At 40.5% G+C, this 23,204-nt stretch overlaps 1 protein-coding gene and 1 pseudogene across 2 annotated transcripts in view; one reads left to right on the top strand and one right to left on the bottom strand.

Moving 5' to 3' along the window:
• Positions 1 to 23,204, bottom strand: part of LOC149256975 (D-amino-acid transaminase, chloroplastic-like) — a 220,034-nt gene that overhangs the window by 12,015 nt on the left and 184,815 nt on the right. The window lies entirely within an intron of this gene.
• On the top strand, positions 10,695 to 11,240 carry LOC149256977 (uncharacterized; annotated as a pseudogene).

Raw genomic sequence — 23,204 nt, 5'->3', positions numbered from 1 at the left:
CCAGCCCTCCAACCGGCCGGTTAGACCGGTAACCGGTTTTCTGGGCCGGTTTTAAAAACTATGGTATAAATACAGGAGGTCTTTTCCTCATTTGGACTCACTCATCTCATCACATCTCTCTCTCTCCTGCGCAGAAAAGAGGCTCTTCTCCTATTGCGCAGAAAGAGACTCTTCTCTCACACATGTGGAAGGAAGACACAGAATTTAGGGCTGCAACTGCAGATCGGAAGTTTGACCAATGTTGACCATCAAACTCTCTCTCAGAATTGCGCTGTAGGTGGAACTGACTCTCCTCTGAAGGCCACATTTTTTGGTGAAGGAATCAAGCCGATCCGACAGTCGGTTTGCAAGATATTGTCTGCCCTAGTTTGGCTGATCTAGGGTTTGCTGCTGCTGATGTAAATCAGATTTATGTATTATTTTTCTCTGCTGAATTATTGAAGATAAATGAAGATTTGATCAAAGGGTTTCCCCACATTAGGGTTTGTCCCTAGCTAGCTACCACATCTTGTGTCTCTTGTCTTGGCTTGTTTTCTGTCGATCGTTTAATGTTCTATCTGCACTTTACTTTATGTACATGTGATTGCTAATCTGTGGATAATAATAAGAAAGATAAATAAACTGCTCTAAGCATAGAACATACCATAACTTAACAGGATTGCAGGTGGTTTCCATTTGGGTTTGGCTTCTCTGTATGGGATCCTGACCCCCAGAGGCTCACATTGGAACATGTAGGGTGTGCATAGAGAGCCATGGGCCTACACAACAACAGACAACACTCCAAAGATCTTCATGGATGTTCAGAAACTACTTGTGATCCACTTTGAAACAATGTTACATGATTGGTACATTATGCCCAGCAGGCCCCCATAGGAGCCCCACACTCTTGGCAGATGTCTCAGCACTTGTACGATGTCATGGCAACATTCATTCCACCACCTAGACCATTGTAGAGGATCTACAGACATCTCCGATTCATATGGAGACCCATGGGGTCATTGATGTGCCCTCAAACCCACTGAGACTCGGGCTAGAGGAGGCTTGATCCAGGCTTGGGAGGCCTAAAAAATAAAATACTTGCTTCAAGAAAAATTCTCTTCTAGATCTGAATTGTGCTGCAAAATCTTTAGTGGGTAGCCCTACAAAATTTTCTAGAGACTAGATCTTACCCTCAAGGGCCTAGATCTAGCTCTAATTCAGCTTGATCTCTTGATTCAACCTACAAAATTGAAAATAAAGCACCCAAACCCCAAATATATACAAAATCTTAAAATCCCAAAACCCCAATTAACAAAAATAATTTACAAATAAACAAGGGTTTTGAAAATTTATTTTTTTTGAGAAATAAAATTTTTGTGGCTATTTTCTTTGATAAATGGCTAAAAACGCTTTAGAAACCCCATTCACACTATAGCCTTAGCGAAGATTTGATGCACCACACAAATATTTAGAATCCAAGCGAAATTGATCCTTGCCCATGGTTTGTGAACTTGGAGACCAAGGGCTGAAGCACCTGCAAACACTATGTATTTATCTCAAAATAATCATATATTAGCACAACATAGGAAAGCCTATAGTCAGTACATACCACAAATCACTAAACATGGACACCTCGAGTTGCACCCCAAAGTCTTTATTATGATAGAAAAAATAGTTCTAGCGGGGCAATAGTTTACACAAATGCTTCAGCAACAATTTCTTAGCCAAAAATCAGATGGCTGGAGACTCAAAGAATCAATTGACTCTCTAATTTATAGATAATCCTCCAAGTGCAAAAATAACGGCTAGTTTCCTTGATCCTTGTCAAAATAATCTTGGTCATTGAAAAATACTTGATCATTTTTTAATCTTAGCCATTGAATTTTTATTTTTGAGGAATTTTTGAATTTCTCATTTAATTCCATTTTTATTAGCTCAAAATTAATTATTTTGAGCTAATTTTCTCAAAATTTTGACTTTGACTTAACCACCAAGGCCCAAGGGTCCATTGTTTTTTGAAATATCCAATATTCCCTTGGTGGAGGACCTCCAAAAATTAATTCTTTTAAGACCCACGAATTTTTCCATTTGGAGAATTTTATTTCTCTGAATTTAATTTTGACTCTAATTAATTAAATTTTTGGCTTAGAATTTTAATTTATTTTTGCCAGAAAATTTAATTAATTGACACGTGAGGGGATTAATTATTTTTTCCACCTTCTCATATTTTAATCACAGTGTTTCAGTATGAGGGACCATGCATTAAAATATTTTTTACTTAAGATTTACAATTTCGACCCTCAAAGGGGGGATACCCGTTTGGATTAGACCCTCAAAATACATACCCAATTTGCAACACAATGTGATATAGTAAACCAAGTGATTTGTAATAAAATAATTTAGCCAATTAGTTTAAATTATTCACAAATCACATTTACATAAGACTCGACTAGAACACTAGGACTCACCTAAGATTTTGACGAAGAATTCCACCTAGATTTGGAGTGCAGTTGGAGGGAAAAACTCTATCAAGCATCCGTGTTTAGAAACATAAATGAGACAATGAGACAAAAAACCTCCTAGGATCAAATTTTTGCCAAAATAATAGGCCTACCTAGGTTGTTGCATACAAACACGGTCCTACTAGCATCATTTACATTATAAATTTGCAAAATGGGTTTACAGTGACTCAATAAACTACTGAAAGATGATCTGATCCTTTCAAAAAAAATTGGCATGTCTTCTTCCTTGGAACTTTGACAAAAAGTGTGCAACAGGGTTCATAAACAATCTAATTTTAGTAATGATTAAAACTAAAAGAAATACAAGATACTTATCTTTTGATATCATGACAACTCCCTCTTGATCTTTAATTTTTTTTGAATCCAAACTGCAAATCAACCTCATCATCAAGATGTTAAATCTTCTAGGAGCTAGGGTTTTCTTCTTTTAAGTGAGAACAATTAGTTCATAAGCCCAAGGCTTTCACAACCCTTTTGATTAGATAGGGTTAACAGTTATTTGGCTAGGGTTTGCACTTTATATAGCTAGGGTTTCAATTTCAAACCCTAATGATCTTTTAGATTTAGACTAGCGTTTACAAACCATAACGCTTATCATCATCAGTCAGATCAAGAGCATTCATTCTTGCACTCTTCTTCATCTTCATCACTTTTCAATATTGGTGATCCTAGGGTTTCACGCACCCTAGAACTCACTTCTTCAAATCCTTGCTAGGGTTTTTTAGAACTTTATAAACATAAAGATTCCATCTTTCAATAATGATCAGACTTCAAGGTCATGATATGATAGCCTTGCTCAACAGATAGTGTGACCATGTCATCTCTTCAATTATTTCCAACGTTCAAGGCTACTTGCTTTAAATCAAGAAACTTTTTTACCACAATAACAATGTAACAACAGAGTTGTCATTGCAATACATTTCAACATTCAGGTCAAATATTTATGCCAACACTTATCAAGAGAGTGTTAGTTTTTGGTAGCATCAGAAGTGCTCTAGCCTTGAAAATTGGTGAAGAGGCTAAGGCACATGAGTTCTAAAGAACCCAGAAACCGTTTGGTGAAATTCCACTCCAATTGTATTTTGTTAAAATAATTAATATTTTTAATGCAGTTCCTAAGTTTAAACTTTGGGAAATTAAAATATTAATGGGTATTAATCAAAATATGGGTGAGAATGATCTAGAAGGCGGATCAAGTCATTTTTTAATCTTAGCCATTGATTAGAGACTTAATCTCGGTCGTTGAAGACTTAACAGGAAAACTATAAAATGGAGGCTTGGGCTCCATTTGGAAACACACACAGAGATTGAGGAAATCGATTTTCTGAGATGAGAAGTTCTCTGGAGTAAAATCAAATGGGGAGATCTTGCAGTTGAGGGGCAGAGAAAATCCAGGAGGACTTTCCGAAAATAACATGTTAATTTTAGGTATGTTCTATGCTAAAGCAATTTATTTAAATTTTCACAGTTAGCAATCACATCAACATAAAAGTAAACTGCAGATAGAACATAAATATAAATCGCAGAAGACAAGCCAAGAAAAGAGGACACAAGATGTGGCGCCAGCCAGGGACAATCCCCACAATGTGGGGAAACCCTTGATCAATTCTTCTTTTATGTTCTTCAAAGTTTAGCAGAGAAAGTGAGAGAGATAGTACATTTACAATAGAAGTCAACACTTTGACTTTTGATATCTGCAGAGATCAATTGAAGACATATTGCTTCAATTGATTCTCTAAGGTGACTCCTTCGCCTATCATAGTGCTGCATCTCGTCCATTTGTTGCACCTTACCGTGTAGTACCATCATGTTGCATCATGCATCACTATGCTGCCCATACATCATGCTGGCCATGATCTACTCACTATGCTGCCCATACATCATGCTGCCCATGATCTACATCATGTTGTCCATACATCATGCTGCCCATGATCTACATCATTATGTATTCTCATTAATCATGCTGCATCTTCCATCATCATGCCCATCATCTCAGTGCTATACCAAAATATCACTGAGTTGTTCTTATTGATCAAAGCGAGGATCCAGCACTGTTAGTGCAACCCTCTTTACCCTTGAACAGCTTATCCTACAGGCTGCCCCACTTATCAAATCCATGTTGTCTAAGGTTCTTCTATGACAGCACTTAGTCACCATGAAACTATACTCAAGTCTGAGATATGTAACAACGTTTATCCTCACGCTGTCACCTACAACAAAACAGTTCTCCTTGCTGCTCTTAGATGTCTTCATTGACTGCGTATTAGGTGTCTCCATTGCCTGCGTTTAGGGCTGCTTGGACTGTGTATAATAGCCTCCATTAATGACTGTTTTAGGGTTGTTTGAAACAGCGTATGAGTGCCTCCCTTGACTGCGTGTTGGGGCTTCTTGGACAACATATGAGTGCCTTCCTTGACTGCGTTCAGGGTTGTTCCTTTGACTGGGTGTTAGGGCTTCTGGACAGTGTATGAGTGCCTCCCTTGACTGTGTAATGGAGCTTCTCTAGTTAGTGGATAGGAGCCTTCCCTTGACTGCGGCTAAGGCACATTTGAACTGCGGCTAGGGCACAGCTGAACTGCGGCTAGATCATCATCTCAACTGCGTATAGGGCATCATCTGAACTGCATATAGGGTCTCCTCAATGTCTGTGGATCTAGCCTTATCCAAGCCTTCCTTTGTTGCGGATAGGGCCTTCCCTTTAGCTGCATATGAGGCCTCCTTTACTGCGGCCAGATCTCCTTCAACAACGTACAGCAGCTAGGGCATCATACAAGGCCAACGTATTCTTCTTAGTGTCTCTCCTTCTCCAAAAACCCAAGACGTGGAGAGGAGATCACATAAAGAGTGTGTGCAAATGACTTCAAATCCTCTTCTATTTATACTAAGACGTAGATGATGAATAGGCATGTCTATTGGGCTTTTGAGCCTACTCAAGTTGCTGGTCGGCTTGATAATAATTCCATAATCAAAATAAATTCATATCTCCATAAATACTTATCGGAATCGGATGATATTTAGATCAATCCTACACTTCTCGATGAGAGGGATCCAATAAAAATATCAGTTGTCATAAATAAGATGACCCACATGGAGTTTGGCCCTAGTTGCCAATTTTAACAATACAGAACAGAGAGGTGGAGAGAGCTTGCAGAGAGGCAGCACAGTAACCGGGAGAGCTGACGCAAAAAAGTTGCCTGTCACCCAGAATCCAAAACTGTCGAAACAACCAAAACTGCTAGGAACTGTCGGAACAGCCGAGAGAGTTGGCGCAAAGGGAACACAGTAATCGGGAGAGATGACGCAGAAAAGTTCCCTGTCATGCAGAATCTAGAATTGTCAAAATTGTCGGAACTTCTGGGAACTACTGGGAACTGCCGGAACAGCCAGGAGAGCTGACACAGAGGGCAGAGAAGGTGAGGCAGGGTTGATGCAAAGCCAGCGCAAAAATAGTCGGGGTTAGCCAATCTTGTGCCGGATCAGCTGGAATTCTACTTGGTGAAGTGAGGTAAAACTCACTCAGATTTTCCGCCAGTATTTTCTTTGTAAACAGTTGTTGGATGACCATCCTAGAGTTGTATTCAGATATTTCTCCTTCATAATAATAAACCCTCAGAACTACTGCACCAGTTTTCCCCCATTGGGTTTTTCCGGGGACTACTGTGTCCAAAAATAAGTGTGTCCTATGTATCTTGTTCTTTGCTCTATTTTTTGTTTCATGAGATCAAATATTAAATAAGTGTAGGTTGCAGAAGTAATTTGCTTCAGTATTCAGGAGAATAACTTGATGAATGTAATTTAAAAATCAAGTAGGTGAAGTACATTCATATTTGTTGCAGTAGGGGTTCCTTTAAAGTGTAGAAATTTTCACATGGTATCATAGCATTGATTTTGAAACAGGAAGAGCAAATCCAATGCTGAGCAGTGAGGCCAAAAGATGCACTTGGCAACAATTCGAATCCCCTTGAAGGGATTGCCCAGTCCTTGTCGAAAGCAGATCCGACGAAATCTCTCTCTAAGTGAGACGACAGAGGTACAATTTCCAGTTCATGAGTTTGCAGAGGCAAAGTGAGTGACGCGAAGCCTCAGCACAGTGCTTGAATGGTGCAGTTTCTGTCAGGCCAGAAATCCGCTAGAAAAGAATGAAGACACATGGAAGTGGAATTTTCTCCTCGGAGAACTTTTCCGCCAGAAAGTTCGAATTTCTCACTTGCTGAGCAGCTGAGCAGTCCTAAGCAGTGACTAGAGGAGTCAGTTCGACAATTGGGTGAGATGGCATTGCATGGGCTCAGATATTAGGACAGGTTGGAAGGAGCCTCCAACTTTTTCATATGGAAGACCAAAATCTTAGCTATTCTAGAGGAATATATTCTCGAGACCTACATCAATAGTGTTGTAGCTGTTCCTGTTGACAACGATCAAAAGAAGAAGTACAAGGCCGAGCAGGCGAAGGCAAAGAGGCTTATTCTCAATGGAATTCGAGATCATGTGGTCTCACACTTGCAGGGCAAGGATACAGCCAGAGAGATGTGGGAAGCCTTGTCTTCTCTATATGAAGGCTCTTCTGAACAACGGAAGATGTATTAGAGAAGAAGTTGCAGCAGACTTTGATGCAGAAAGGAGAAAAGGTGAACTCTATCTTCAACGCCTTCAGGACACTAGAGACCAGCTTGTTGCAGTGGGGTCCACTCCTCAACCAACCGCAATGGTGAGGATAGCCTTGAATGGAATCTCGAATGAATGGCAAGTTTTTGTCCAAAGCATATTGGGCAGGGAAAAACTACCTTCATGGGAAGAGATGTGGGAAACTCTTCAACAGGAGGAGTTAAGGAGGGACCTAGTGAAGGTCAACCTCAGTGGCAGCAGTGGGAGTGGCACAAAGACAAAGGAGGAGGAGGAGAACACAGCTCTAGCATCGAAGGGACAACATAAGCCAAAGCGAAAGAACGGCATTTCGAAGGTGAAATGTTTCAGTTGTGGTGAGATGGGCCACTATGCATCCCAGTGTCCTTTGAAGAAAAATGATAAGGATGAGAAACATGATCCTAAGGCTGCTTTAGCAAAGATTGACGAGGATGAGTTTGCCATGAGTGCCTACACGTCTCCAAAAGGGAGATGGGACTATATTGAGCTGTAGTCGGGAGGACTACATGTGGGCAGGATCCTTGAGGAGTCCACCTCTTGGATCAATTCCTTGCTACGGGAGCCCAAGATTCAATAGTAGCGAGATGGACTTAGTGTCAGATGATGCAGTGGAGAGTTTGGAGGATAGATGCAGTAGCTGGGGACTAGAGACTGTTAAACACACATGGACAGCAAGAGAGGATATGAAAGATAAAACATGCAGTACAATTTTTATTAACAAATGATTTACATTTATAGTACAATATCTGACCGTTGGGTTTCACATCCCAAGGTCTCTTGGACTCCTTTTGTCCATTCGACTTCCACACTAACCCATTTAGGATTAGGTGTCCAACATTCCCCCCCTTAATCCGAAGGGTTATGTATGAGTCCAAGAAGAGAGCTGTAATACAAAATGTGCAAATATGCATGGCAGCACTAGGCTGAATGTGCTCTATGAAATGTTGGTATAAAGGGCGGTGGTTTAAGGATGACCACCAACACTGGAACGCTTAGTGCAATTCCCGGAACTCTTCCAAAACTGGCAAGAAACTAAAGTTTTCTGCTAGAGGAAGTGATCCTATTGTTTTAAAGAGGGAAACCTTCAACCATAAAAGGGAGGTCTCACCCCGCATAAAAGGTAAAACTTCAACCTTAAAAGGGAAGTCTCAACCTGTGATGGTTTAAGGATGACCAACAACTCTGGAATGCTTAATGCAATTCCTCGAACTCTTCCAAAACTGGCAAGAAGCTGGTGTCTTCTGCTAGAGGAAGTGTTCTCAATTGTGTTCCTGGAATGCTTCTGAAACTGGCAAGAAGCTGAAGTCTTCTGCTAGAGGAAGTGTCCCGGATTGCCAACTGAAGGCATGTTCACGGACATCTTTGTTGCTGGCTACAACTCTGAAACTGGTGTGGCAGGTTGTGGCTCAGGCTCGCTTGATGTGGCTTTGAAGCTTGTAGATGATCATCATTTCCCCCCCTGTCAGATACAAGGTGAGATGATGGAGGAAACTCAACTGCAAGACTGTTCAATATTTTGGAACAAGTTCTGACATGTGTTTGGAATATCTTCTTGGCTGTTGATGCCCATTACCAAGAAGCGATCCATCCAAGATGAATCTTTGTTCTTGCAGGACATTTATTTCTGAAGCATCTGTGTGAAGAATGGCTGGTTTTATGACAGTGCTTACATGGATGAAGATCAAAACATTGATCTTTCAAATGGCCAACTCGGTCACAGTGTTGGCATTTCACAATCTGTTGTTGTTGTTGTTGTTGTTGCTGTGGAAGAGGGGCAGAGTCTGGAACAGCTGAAGCTGAACTGTCATGAAGAGCAGGTGAACTGTCATGAATGAATCCAGCACTCTGAAATTGAATGGGCTTGGCATAGTCTGGAATATGAAAGGACAAGTCCTTGTCATATCCAAGACCAGTTCTGTGCTTGTTGTGGACAAGCTGTTCCCAAGGTCTGATGATGGGCTTGGGAAGTGCAGACTGAGTTTCTGCATCTACATGTACAATTGCTGCTTTATTGGGTACTGGATCTGAATGAACTTGAACAATATTGACTTGCTGTTTATGGGAGTCTGCTTCATTGTTCTGAACAGAAACAGGTTCAGAATGACTCCTTCGTTTTAATTCTTCTTGTTGTAGCTGTGTTTCAAGCTGCAAAAAATCAATTTTCTCTTGTGCATATTGTAGACATGTCTGAATTTCTGAGAGAGAGCCTTTGCTGATTTGGAATGTTTCATGATTAGAGGAATATATCAGAGTTTTTAAGAACTCTAATATTTCAGTAATTCGAGGCATATTCTTCATTGTCAAAATTACACCCCTTTAAAAGACTGATTACAACTATGACCCAATGAGTAAAAGTAACACCCACTCACAGTACAAAGACACAGAAAAATCCTTTGTAAATGTGCAGCAAATGAATCAAGGAACAGAAACTATAATGAGTTTTAAATACAGTTCCACAACTAGGGCAACAGCAACTACAAACTTGCTTGGATCCTTCAAATACTCCTTCCCTTTTGAATCAGAAATGATGGCTAACAAAACACTGTCATGGACAGGACTTGAATGCTCATATGCCTTGACTGGGGTACGAATCAGTTTTTCTGAGTTTTTCTGCCAAACTGGTAAAGGTACCTCAAGAAACAAGTATAACGGGACCTTTTTTGAGGCAAGACAATATACAAAATAAATTTCCAGATGTGGGAAATGGATCTTTGAAGATAAAACAGAGAGAACACAATCCTGACTTCTTCATAGCTATAGATGATGCTACGTCCATGACCATCTTCCGCCAGGCATTATAAATGACGGCTAGCTGTCCATTTCCTTTTCTTTTATAAGGGTGAATATCGAAATTTTAATGCTGGTATGGCTACCCTACATGTAGCAATCTAGGGTAATTTCCGCCCTAGGTTTTCTTAAGTGACTAGGGTTTTCAACAAATCTTGTTTTCCTTGTTAAAAACATGACACAGATTTATCCAGCACAATAATGTAATCTTAGTAAGCAGCACTGTTTACTCAACAATACAACAGACCATTCAGTATAATGCCAATATAATCCAATTTCACAGTCCAGTATAATTCCACAAAGTTTCGAATCCAACAGTTCTCAAAAACGAACAATAATACCCTAATCAACAATCCGAGTTTATCCTATAACTGCTTCAAAGACTTGCAAGAACCTTTCCGAAATCTGTCCCGAGAGAATGCTTCTGCCTGCGATTTGCTTCAGATACTCATCCCAATTTTTTTACCTCAGTCCAGTGAAAATCCCAATCTGTACAGGCCTAAACCAATCTTCCAAATTTCACTACAGGAGCTTCTCACAGATTTCGAGACTTAGGAACCCTTCCGCACTTATCTCAGTGTGTACTGGGTGACTGCGGGTGTGATACAGGTTGTGGCCGGACTTCCAAAAAGCCTCAGGAAATGATGCCAGCCTCAGAGTTACCTCGGCCTACAACATATCAATTTATCACTTGGAGAATCTGTGTATATTCAGCTTCAGGACTCCGATCATCAGCACACATAGGCAGCATCAGTTTAATACAACACCAACAACAGCAGAAGGAAGAAGAAAGGAAGTATAATCCAGGTTATCATGGCTCCCCTCGTACCGAGATCAGGCGATGCAGTCTTTGCAAATGTCGAACGCGTGAATGCGGAGCTCTTCACTCTCACCTATGGAGCCATTGTGCGCCAGCTACTAACTGATTTTGAAGAGGTTGAAGAAGTTAATAAGCAGCTTGATCAAATGGGTTATAACATTGGCATTTGGCTTATAGATGAATTTCTAGAGAAATCAAATATTACGAGATGTGTTGATTTTAAAGAGACAGCAGAAGCTATTGCAAAGGTAGGCTTCAAAATGTTCCTGGGGGTGACAGCAAGCGTAGCTAACTGGGATGCAGATGGAACTGAATGCAGTCTTATCCTTGAGGATAATCCTCTTGTAGACTTTGTTGAGTTACCCGAGACTTCTCAAGGCCTTTATTATTGTAATGTATTATATGCCACAGCGTTCAAAACGCATATATATGAACATATTAGCCACAAACTTGCCAATACATGCAAGCTTTATGGAGAGCACAATAGTTAAGTCACAGTCTTCAAACAAAAACCTCATACATCACCATGCAGGAGTTTCAACTCATTCTTTCAACACGTTCTCAACAATGACCGACGCGAAGATAACGACCAGGACGTTCCATATGCTTTGTTGTACAATGAGGAACTTCTTGATTCTTTCCGAGGAAATCAATAACAAATGAATAATTGTCGCTTAAACGTACAACAGAATTACAAGTAGCATTTGAACAGGCATGATAGAACCATGTACATACCCATCATCCTCATCTTCAGAGGAATCGACACCATAAACAACCCCATTAGCACCAGCTGCTTCGATATCATTAGTTTGCCTCACAAACTGACCTCTAATCCGAGCAGGGACCGTTTCCTTTTTCTTTGTTTGAATTTATTTACAAATTGCATGGGACAGAGACCAGCGCTTATTCATGGCGAAAGAGAATCGACAACGCTGAGGAAATGTCAGGATTGACAGAGTTGGTAGGGAATTGCAGGGTAGAAAACCTAACGCATAACTAGCAAATATTAACAATAGATATCAAAAGATAAGCATTCGATTCCTTTCTACCTAACACAATTGGCGCAGTGGAATGTCATGTCAGGGCATAATATCTCAGGGAAAAATCGTTGCATACGAGGCTAAGGAATGATAGTTCTGACAAGCAGGAAGCCGCAGGAAGGCAAAGTGCTCAGGAGCGTCAGGTATGCATAGAACGTTACAGGTAATGAAGACCAGGCCAGCGCTATTCAGGGCGACTCAGACCAGCTGCGCAGGAAATAATAACATGGCATTTTTTATTTTATTTTTTTTTCTACCTAAGGCATAAACTGTGAGGAAGAAAACTACACAGGCCACACATCATAGCTCTGATACCATGTTAAACACACATGGACAGCAAGAGAGAATATGAAAGATAAAACATGCAGTACAATTTTTATTAACAAATGATTTACATTTATAGTACAATATCTGACCGTTGGGTTTCACATCCCAAGGTCTCTTGGACTCCTTTTGTCCATTCGGCTTCCACACTAACCCATTTAGGATTAGGTGTCCAACAGAGACTAATCAGCGCAGAGCAAGGTTGGCAGCAGTGCAGTTAGCACAGTGCAAGAGTCAGCAGCAGCACAGAAGATTCAGAGGGTCAGAATCAACAGCAGTCAGATTCCAACATTCATTGTATTATGTTGAACACAGTTAAGTTCAACTAAGTTTGGATGTTTTTCAGTTGCTTCTCTCAGCAACTGAGTTGCAGTACGAACACAGTGTTAGCAGTGGTAGTGCTAGCAGCATAGAAGATGCAACATTTGAGAGGGAGTTATAGTACAGATGCAGTAGCGGCAAGGGCAGTGTCATGGGCAGCAGTACAGTAGCAGCAGCAGCACAGTGTTGTGTTGGAAACACTGAGAGGGGGGGTGAATCAGTATTTCTTTTTCAACTATTGATTTACCAGTTAAAACATTTATATTTAGAACACAAGATGAACAACAGGTATAGATGCTTTTATTAATATAATCTTTGCAATAAAATAGATACAATATATAAATGGTTGCAATCAGTTGCCAAGCACCAACTTGCACTTTTGTGAGGCTCCAACCTCCAGAGCACCAACTCTGTTTTGCCAAGGCAACAATCTTGGACTTGGAAGCACCAACTCCCAAGGACTCCAGTCCTTCCAGTTATGAGGCACCAACCTCAAGGGCTCCAACCCTCTGCTGCAAACTATCTGGATCTGTTTTTTCAAGGCACCAACGTTGGATATAGGAGCACTAACTCCAAGGACACCAATCCTTCAAACGTCTGAGGCACCAACCCCAAGGGCTCCAACCCTCTTGTCAAGGCATGTTTGATAGTAATGTTCTGCTATCAGAACTCTTCTTTACTGAATTTTGTCTGTTCACAGCTTCACTGTAGTCTCCATGCTACAACATCAATGCCAATCAGTCTACATACGAAGAAGTCTATACAACTCTTCGTACTGTCCACACAGAGTCTGCACTAGCCATCATGATTTTTGATAATGTCTCCACACAACTTTAGTGAGTCTATTATTAGCTGCACTAAGCTCTGCATAAGAACCAACTTTCTGTTCAAGCATCTATTCTAATTGTCACAGTAAATGCTTCAACATGACTGCTTCTCTGCTGGCTACTTCTCCCTTCAAACAATGTTAGATAAAGCTTTATTTATTACATCACAGAATTGTTCTTCAGACTGCATTGTGTACCTGATTAATTCATCACAGGTCTGAGTCTCTCACAGGGTAACATGATCAACAGAGATGCTCATCCTTCGAATGCCTCCTGTCCTGTTGGTCCTTCGGCCCTTTTCTGTTCTGCTGGACCCTATAGCTGCCTCTATTTCTTCCAGCTTTTTAACCAACATTTTTCTTTCCTTGTTCTCTGTTTTTATATATTCCTGATGCCTCTGACCGTCAGTTTCCTCTTTCCGCTGGCTCTTCGGCTTCCTCAATGCTTGCTTGATCCTTCGGCTTCCCTCCTTCGGTTGCTGTAGTTTCCTCTGCGCTCGCTTGCTTCTTCGGCTTCCCGATCCTTTGGTCGCTTTAGCTTCCTCTGCCTATTTGAATTAACCAATGCTTCACGGACACATTAATTCAGAAGAGAAGGCCGAATTACACAGGAAATGATGCTTATTAAACAATATCAGAGAGATCCCTTTTTTTCTTTAATAACGTTCATACACAGGGCTTTACTGTTTACGAAGAGACTGTACCAATCAGGAGGCCCCACATGCCACGTCACCATCGCAATCACAATCGCCATTGCTCAGGCCCACTGAACTATCGGAACCGTTATTTATGCATTTTGGCCTTCAAACCCTGGGAAATACAATTATTTGAAATACACAAGAATATATGGAAAAACCCGACCGAAACGCTTAAGGCCAGACTTCAAATTCATTACACCTGCATCTATAACTGCATCGGGTCCGCTCCTCCACAACGTTATCGCAATCGGCAATCGCGGCTTCCGGAAGTCTTTTATAAGTCGAGCTCATTACATCGCCGATGGCCGATGGCCCTGCTGGACGCAATATAGTATTAAGTTGTGTTACAATAGGACCATCGGGTCCGCAACATATATCGCAATCGGTGCTTCCAATGTAGCAAGGCCTTAAGCACTTGTGATATGGCGGATGCGACATAGCATTAAGTCATATTGTAGTGTTGCAGCGGGTCCGCATACTTTATCGCAATCGGCGCTTTCAGGGGTGACAGCCCTTTGTACATTGCGATATGCGAGTTCCGATAGGCGGATGTGATATAACAATAGAGCATTTCATAATGTTGCAGCGGGTCCGCAATGTATCGCAATTATAATATATATATATATATATATATATATATATATATATATTGCAATTCGCATGTTTTAATGTGGCAAGGCATAGAGCCAGAATATATTAAATACACTGAAAAGCATGCATCGGAACACTTAGCGGACTTCACCTGTTTATGCCCCCGGACATATATATCATCGGGTCCGCACATATATATGTAAACTCTACCTCCGATAGTGTATTCCGATATATATGTAAACTCCGCCTCCGATAGTGTATATTGCGCATATATATATTATATACTACTCCGCCTCTTTTAACTCTTCCGCTCTTCTTTATTGCTACGCTCCTTTAACTCTTCTGCTCTTCTTTATGCTCCTCCGATAGTTCTTCTTTGGCATATATATGACATATATATGGCTCCTTCGATAGTTCTGATAGCGCTGTTTATGCTCCTCCGATATGTTAACTCCTCTTTTGATGACTTCTTCCTCTCGGTTCTTCTTGGGCATGTATTACATGCGATGCTCCTCCAATGTGGCTCCTCTTGCTCCAATGTCTTCTCTGATACCTTCATACTTTGATGGCTTCTGTCTTTTCCGATATGCCTCTCTTGCTCTGATATTCTGCAATACTCTTAAGCATAAGCGATAGCTTTGATATGCCTCCTTTGTTAACTCCTCCGTTAACAGACTCTTACTCATGGCTTGGCTTTCCTGATGGCCTTGCTCCTATTTCTTCATGGATCTGCTCTGCTTCCCCTTCATGGGTCATCTAGTATCTAGAATATTGCCATATTGACATCAATGACAACCTAGGTCAACATGTTGGTGGCAGCAGCAGTGCAGAAAGGAGGTTCTTCAGAAACAAAGCAGCGTGCAGGTGGACAATGTTACTAGAGCACTTTCCTTGCTAAGATGGAGTGTTAGTTTTTGGTAGCATCGAAGGTGCTCTAGCCTTCAAAATTAGTGCTAAGGCACATGAGTTCTAAAGAACTTAGAAACCGTTTGGTGAGATTCCACCTAGATTGTATTTTATTAAAACAATTAATATTTTTAATGGAGTTCCTAAGTCTAAACTTAAGGAAATTAAAATATTAATGGGTATTAATCAAAATATGGGTGAGAATGATCTAGAACGCAGATCAAGTCATGTTTTAATCTTAGCCGTTGATTAGAGACTTAAACTTGGTCATTGAAGACTCAACAAGAAAAGTATAAAATGGAGGCTTGGGGTTCATTTGGAAACACACACATAGAGATTGAGGAAATCGATTTTCTGAGGTGAGAAGTTCTCAGGAGGAAAATCGATTTGGGAGATCTTGTAGCTGAGGGGCATAGAGAATCCGGGAGGACTTTCCGGAAAATATAGAACAGAGTAGCGGAGAGAGCTTGCAGAGAGGCAGTGCAATAACCGGGAGAGCTGACACAGAAAAGTTGCCTGTCACACAGAATCCAGAACTGTCAGAACAACCGAAACTACTAGGAACTGCCGGAACAGCTGGGAGAGCTGACGCAGAAAAGTTGCCTGTCACACAGAATCCAGAACTGTCGGAACTGCTGGGACTACTGGAACTGTCGGGAACTGCCGGGAGAGTTGACGTAGAGGGCAGAGAAGGTGACACAGAGCTAGTGCAGAAATAGTCGAGGTTAGCCAGTGATGCAACCATATGGCTGCCACACCCTAAACACCTTATCGGAACCATTCACCCTTGATGAGCCTTTAAAGCTCCATCCCTCATATATATATCAGAAGCGTAGCTTAGTGCTTTTTCTTTAGGAAACGGGACCACTTGAACTATCGGAACCATTACACTATTGGAAATGTTTTATATTGCTTTTAGCCTTAAAAAACCCCTGGCAACACTTTTTATTGAAATACACAGGACAAAGGGAAAACCCCACTCTAATCATATAACTAGATATCAAAACTTATTCATCCGCCACTATAAATATCATCGATTCCACCCACTCCAATCTACCTCTGCGCTCTCCGATCAGCGATTCATCGCTATCGGCATATCGCCACATCGCATATCAGCCATCGCCAACACTACACCTCCATCCACCGTCCACTATACTCTGCGATATGCAATTAGATCTGGACCGTCGATCTGGTTCCCGATCTGACGGCCAGATCTTTCCCAACCAACAAACCTACTCGATATTCCTCCACCGTAGATCTGTATCTAACGGATCGGACGACTTACAACAACTTCGGGTGGACAAGCAGCACGGAGGATACCCGCCCGAAAAGCAGTTTCTCTCCCTCCTCACGTGCTACGTGTCACTTGACTAATGGAATCGGGCGGTCACTCCAAATTACCACTTACCGTCTTTCCTCCGCCCGATAACCCGCTACTGTTTATAAAACCGCCACTGCAATATTGCCTTACGGACCCGATAAGAATATAGGTCCCCATCCATAAATTTTCAAGTCTGGATTTCGGATCCGACTGTGTTTTTGCGCTAAATCTTAGTGTAAATTGAATTTACGCTTGCGGGACCGAAACTATGCAAACAAGCTTCGCCGACCCGATATGGTGATCCAACAGTCAGGATTAAAGCGGCATCAAACACTGAGGTTTATATAAAAAGCCCCGACTTCTATCACTTTTGTGATTTACGCGTGAAACACAGAAAAACAAAGGAATAAACACTCGCCCGCATACAAAGGAAACAAAAGCACAGCGAGGGTTTCCGCAGGCTCGATAATTGATCACACACACACAATATCATTCATTCAACATAAAACAATTACAGAGTCTAGCCTTGGCCAATGACACAAATTAAAAGACCTTTGTTTCAATTACAATCCACACACTATTCTTCTCTCCTGAATCTTTCCTCTTTGGCCTGATTCTTCAATTAGTGGCCTCTGTTCCTAATCTGCCCGTAGGCTTACAATTCCCTCGTGAATCCTCTCTCTGTCTCTCCCTTTTCAAAAAAGAAAGGAAACACATATATGCTCTGTCTAACCATCTCCTTCCACAAATGAAGGACTTCACAATATTTTTAGAAATCACATCCTACTCTAACTAATCAATATAGCTAATTGGCTTGATCTCCACGCAATGAGGATCACTTGCCATTTTATTCCCAATTCTGTTTAGAATTAGGCAACAATTAACTATTTACATAATTTGAAATTAATACAAATTAAATAACTAATTCTTCCTCCAAACTTCCATTAGCCACAACATGTGACCAAACCATCACATTGCTGGCTAGGTCTAGATGCTCCTGCATCAAACTCCCAAGGTAAAAACAATCATGATCTCCTGATCATGTGCTTCTGATCTATGTCTTTGTTCAATAATATGTCCTTGGTTACTGCTGTTGTTTGTTGTTCTCCAGGTCACCATACTTTATGCTGCAGTGCCCCACTAGCTATGCTCTCACTGTCTGCTGTTGTCTTTTTCATGTATCTTGTTGCTTTTTGCTCATCATCACAATTTATACTAGACTTCCACACTTTAATTTGCAGTCTACCATTACCTTCACCTATATCATTCTTTCCAGCGAATCTTTCTTCCTTCTTTTGTCGTGTATTCAGTTTATTGGAATGTTGTTTTATGAGTTTCCACAACTCATCAATTTCTTTGTCCACTTCACTTCTCAGATGATGAATACTATTCTCCTACAACTGGATGTGTTCTTGCATAAGAACATCATAATCCCTGTGCCAATGCCTTCTCCATTGATCCCCTGCAATAATTCCAGTTCCTTCTTCTGGTTTCTCATTCATGGCTTCACCACTTCTTACTTCAATTCCCAGTATACCTGCAATTCCACAAATTTCTTGAAAACTAAGAATTCTTCCTGCTTGCTTAGGTACTTGGAATACCTCTTCTTCCAGTAACTTAATTTCTGCACCCTTAAGGATCATGGCATCATATTTGTCTACTTCTGAAATGTCATCTTCAGCCTCTTCTTCATCAATAACTCTTTGTGGTACAATAGTAATCCTGTTACTATCATCCCTTGAGCTCATCTCTAGTTCAACAATTCCATACTGTAAATTCAACATCATTCCATCTTTCTGAGACATTCTGATCTCATCCTTCCTTACTTCGATCTGATCTTCAGAATCAACTCCTTGTTTCAAATTGACTTCACATTGCCTTGTTCCTGCATACAAATATTCACCAGAATCAATCAATTCATCAAACACAAATGCTTTACCTTGTTTCCTCATTATGCCAACATTTCTGACATCTTCTTTTCCATATTTGTCATCCATGACAACTTCATTCTTATTCAATTCTGGTTGTGCAATCTGATCACTTATTCCTTGGTTTCCTTGCCTCTCCTCCAGAAGACTTGACTTATGCCACAAATCTATCATCTCATTTGGAATTCTCCCAAGAGCTTTGCACGATCTTCACTAACTTCATTGTCTGCAACATCTGTCTCTAGTCCTTCTTTACTCTGGCTTTCTTCAAGGTCAATAATCTTCAATAACTGTTTAATATCTACAAAGTCTTCTATATCAACCTTCAATAGTTTTTCTCCTTTGGCTTCAGTCCTCAATAGTTGTCTAATATCTATATAATTCACTACAGCTATGTTTAACAGCTGCTCTTTCCTCTGCATCACAAAATTATGTGAATTTCCTTCTTCTAACTTCTGAAAAATCATATCTTTACTTCTCCCTTCACTTATGACAGCATCCTTCTTTACTCTGGCTTTCTTCAAGGTCAATAATCTTCAATAACTGTTTAATATCTACAAAGTCTTCTATATCAACCTTCAGTAGTTGTTCTCCTTTGGCTTCAGTCCTCAGTAGTTGTCTGATATCTGTATAATTCGGTACAACGACGTTTAACAGCTGCTCTTTCCTCGGCATCACAAGATTATGTGAATTTCCTTCTTCTAACTTCTGAAAAATCATATCTTTACTTTACCTTCACTTATGACCACACTAAACAGTTGCCTTACTTCAGTGTATCTTTTTGAATACACCATAAGATGTAGCTTCATTAGTTTTCCTGAGAAAACTCTTTATTCCATATTCATATGAAGCAATTTCTTCCTTTCCAAACACTTCTTTGATCTCAAATAATTCCTTTGCCATCCTCCTTTTAACTTATCCTTTGGATGTCATCTGATTGGACATCTTCCTTCATTTGACTGTAACTTCTCTCCTTATTCTTCATATGACTGTGGATAGTCATCTTTCCACCTGTTGTTATGACAGTTCCCTATAATTGTTTGTCTTCCCTCAAGTTTACATGACCTACAAACACACAACAATTATCAATTTTTAAAATACAAGATCCTTCATCCTCTTTTGATGCTTCAAGCACGAATCTTCCATCATAGATCTTTTGGATTTCAGCAGATCCTTCTTGTTGTGACTCCATTCCTTTGAGTCTCTCCTTTTCTAACAAACCAATATGAATTTGTTCAAGTTCCCTGAACTCGCTTATCAGCTGGCCATTCCACCTCTATTGCAATAGCTTCCACTTGACCCTTTTCTTCGTTCTCCATCTGTATCTTCAGTCTTCATTTGTCTTCCTTTGTACTGCCAGACTAATCTCTTGTTCTTCATTCTGTTGCCAGTTGCTATACTTCTGCAATCTAATGCCTTCCTCAAATTCATTCTCATGTTGTTGATCATCTCTTTTAAATTGTTGGTTCCTTCCATCTTTATCTTGCTGGATTAATTCTTCTGTCTCCTTCATGTCTCTAAGGACATAACTTCCTTGTTGTTCCTGATCTTCCATTTCACCTTCAAATAATCTCTGCTCAATTTCTCTAATTTCAGCATCATATTTATTAATGTTGTCTTCCATACCTACAGTCACATCATTAACTAAAGAGTCTAAACATTTACTTAACTCTATAAATGTTAGAGACATTTCATCCTTATCATGCATAGTAACCATTTCCTTTTCTTTATCAGGTTCTGAAAGCTTCATTTCTCCTTCAGGTTCCTTGAGCAATCTTTCCAAGAATTCTAATTCCATGTGAAATCTCTCCAACAGTTCATCACAACTTCCATTCTCAGCTTCATTCTTTTCCTGGCAATCCTCTTGAGTTATCCTATTTTCTGCACTATCATATTGCAAAGTTCTTTCATCAATTTCATCAGACAAATTCATTTGCTTACCTTCTTGGAATACCACTATGGCATTTTCATTAGACTTCTAGTCCATATCAACTTCATTTGATTGTCTTACACCAAACAAAAATTCATCTATGAACTCTTTCTGCTACAATAAATCAGCACCTTCTTCCTCTAAAAGGCATTCTCCATCATACTTCACCTCAAGAGCTTCATTCTTGTTTGTGATAGTTTCACCAGACTGTCCATCATCTTCTGCATATCCTGCAAACATACACAAACTATGAGAATTAAAAACGCAAGGCTTCATTGCCTCATCTACTCCCCTTGTCAACATATCTTCGAATTGTTCTGAACTATGCCAATAGTCCATGAGATCTTCAGCTGACCTCTCATTATCCTCTTCACCCAACATTTCACCCTGTTCTGGTCTACAAATGGAAACTTCCATTTCTGCCTCTTCTTCTCTGAGGTTTTCTATCAACCACTTTACCTATTCTTGTTGTAGCCTTCTCTGCAACTTAGGCCACTTCACTGGCTTCCTCTTCAAGACCCAACCTTGTCTTTGGTTCTCCTCTAGCAGCATTACTAACACATCGAGTTCTTCTCTTATCTCAGCTATTTCCTTGTCAATCTCTGCTTGACTCATCTGTTTCCTATGGACTATTTGAGCACCCTTCTCCTTCATCTTGTAGCCTTCTTTTGAACCTTCCATATGACTTTCCATAGCCATCTTCTCTTCTGTGTGAGCTCTTACACCTGCAACCAATCAACTTCCTTCTAAGTTGATCTTCTCACCAAGCTTCTCCTCTGCCTGGTCTCCAAGTCCTCTTTCTTTAGAACTTGCACTGAGTAATCTTGCTCTCTCTCTCTCTCTGGTTGCTACACTCACTATTCTTAAGGACTTCTCTGTCCCTATCTATTCTAAGCCTCCGCTAGAATGAGGTTCAACTACAATCTCTAAGAACTTCCCAAAAGTTCTTCTACAGTCTTACTGTTGTAGTCCTATGCCCAACATTGCCATTCATTCAACCACTGCTACTTTCATATCTTTGTAATCAGAATCTTCATAAGAAAGACATCCTTGCTCTGATACCAAAAATGATGCAACCATATAGCTGCCACACCCTAAACACCTTACCGGAACCATTCACCCTTGATGAGCCTTTAAAGCTCCATCCCTCATATATATATCGGAAGCGTAGCTTAGTGTTTTTTCTTTAGTAAACAGGACTACTTGAACTATCGGAACCATTACACTATCAGAAATATTTTATATCGCTTTTAGCCTCAAAAAACCCCTAGCAACACTTTTTATTGAAATACACAGGACAAAGGGAAAACCCCGCTCCAATCATATAACTGGATTTCAAAACTTATTCATCCGCCACTATAAATATCATCGGTTCCGCCTACTCCAATCTAACTTCGCGCTCTCCGATCTCCGATCAGCGATTCATCGCTATCGGCATATCGCCACATCGCATATCGGCCATCGCCAACACTGCACCTCCGTCCACCGTCCACTATACTCTGCGATATGCAATTAGATCTGGACCGTCGATCCAGTTCCCGATCTGACAGCCAGATCTTTCCCGACCAACAAACCTACCTGACAGTCCTCCACCATAGATCTGTATCTAATGGATCAGACGGCTTACAACGACTTCAGGTGGACAAGCAGCACGGAGGATACCCGCCCGAAAATCAGTTTCTCTCCCTCCTCGCGTGCTACATGTCACTTGAATAATGGAATCGGACGGTCACTCCAAATTACCATGTACCGTCTTTCCTCCACTCGATAACCCGCTACTATATATAAAACCGCCGCTACAATATTGCCTTATGGACCCGATAAGAATATAGGTCCCCATCCATAAATTTTCAAGTCGGGATTTCAGATCCGACTGTGTTTTGCGCTAAATCTTAGTGTAAATTGAATTTACGCTCGCAGGACCGAAACTATGCAAACAAGCTTCACTGACCCGATATGGTGATCCAACGGTCAGGATTAAAGCGGCATCAAACACTGAGGTTTATATAAAAATGCCTGACTTCTATCACTTCTGTGAATTATGCATGAAACACAGAAAAACAAAGGAATAAACACTCGCCCGCATACAAAGGAAACAAAAGCACAGCGAGGGTTTCTGCAGGCTCGATAATTGATCACACACACACAATATCATTCATTCAACATAAAACGATTACAACGTCTAACCTTGGTCGATGACACAAACTAAAACACCTCTATTTCAATTACAATCCACACACTATTCTGCTCTCTTGAATCTTTCCTCTTTGGACTGATTCTTCAATTAGTGGCATTTGTTCCTAATCTGCCCATAGGCTTACAATTCCCTTGTGAATCCTCTCTGTCTTTCCCTTTTCAGAAAAGAAAGGAAACACATATATGCTCTATCTAACCATCTCCTTCCACAAATGAAGGACTTCACAATATTTTTAGAAATCACATCCTACTCTAACTAATCAATATATATAATTGGCTTGATCTCCACGCAGGGAGGATCACTTCCCATTTTATTCCCAATTCTGTTCAGAATTAGGCAACAATTAACTACTTACATAATTTGAAATTAATAC

This window comes from Pinus tabuliformis, chromosome 6, assembly GCF_031772625.1.
Source record: "Pinus tabuliformis cultivar Carrire ecotype Pingquan chromosome 6, CPIR1, whole genome shotgun sequence".
In the NCBI taxonomy this organism is placed as follows: domain Eukaryota; kingdom Viridiplantae; phylum Streptophyta; class Pinopsida; order Pinales; family Pinaceae; genus Pinus; species Pinus tabuliformis.
Note: the sequence above shows the minus strand (reverse complement) of the source record. Positions and strands in the feature narration are given on the sequence as shown.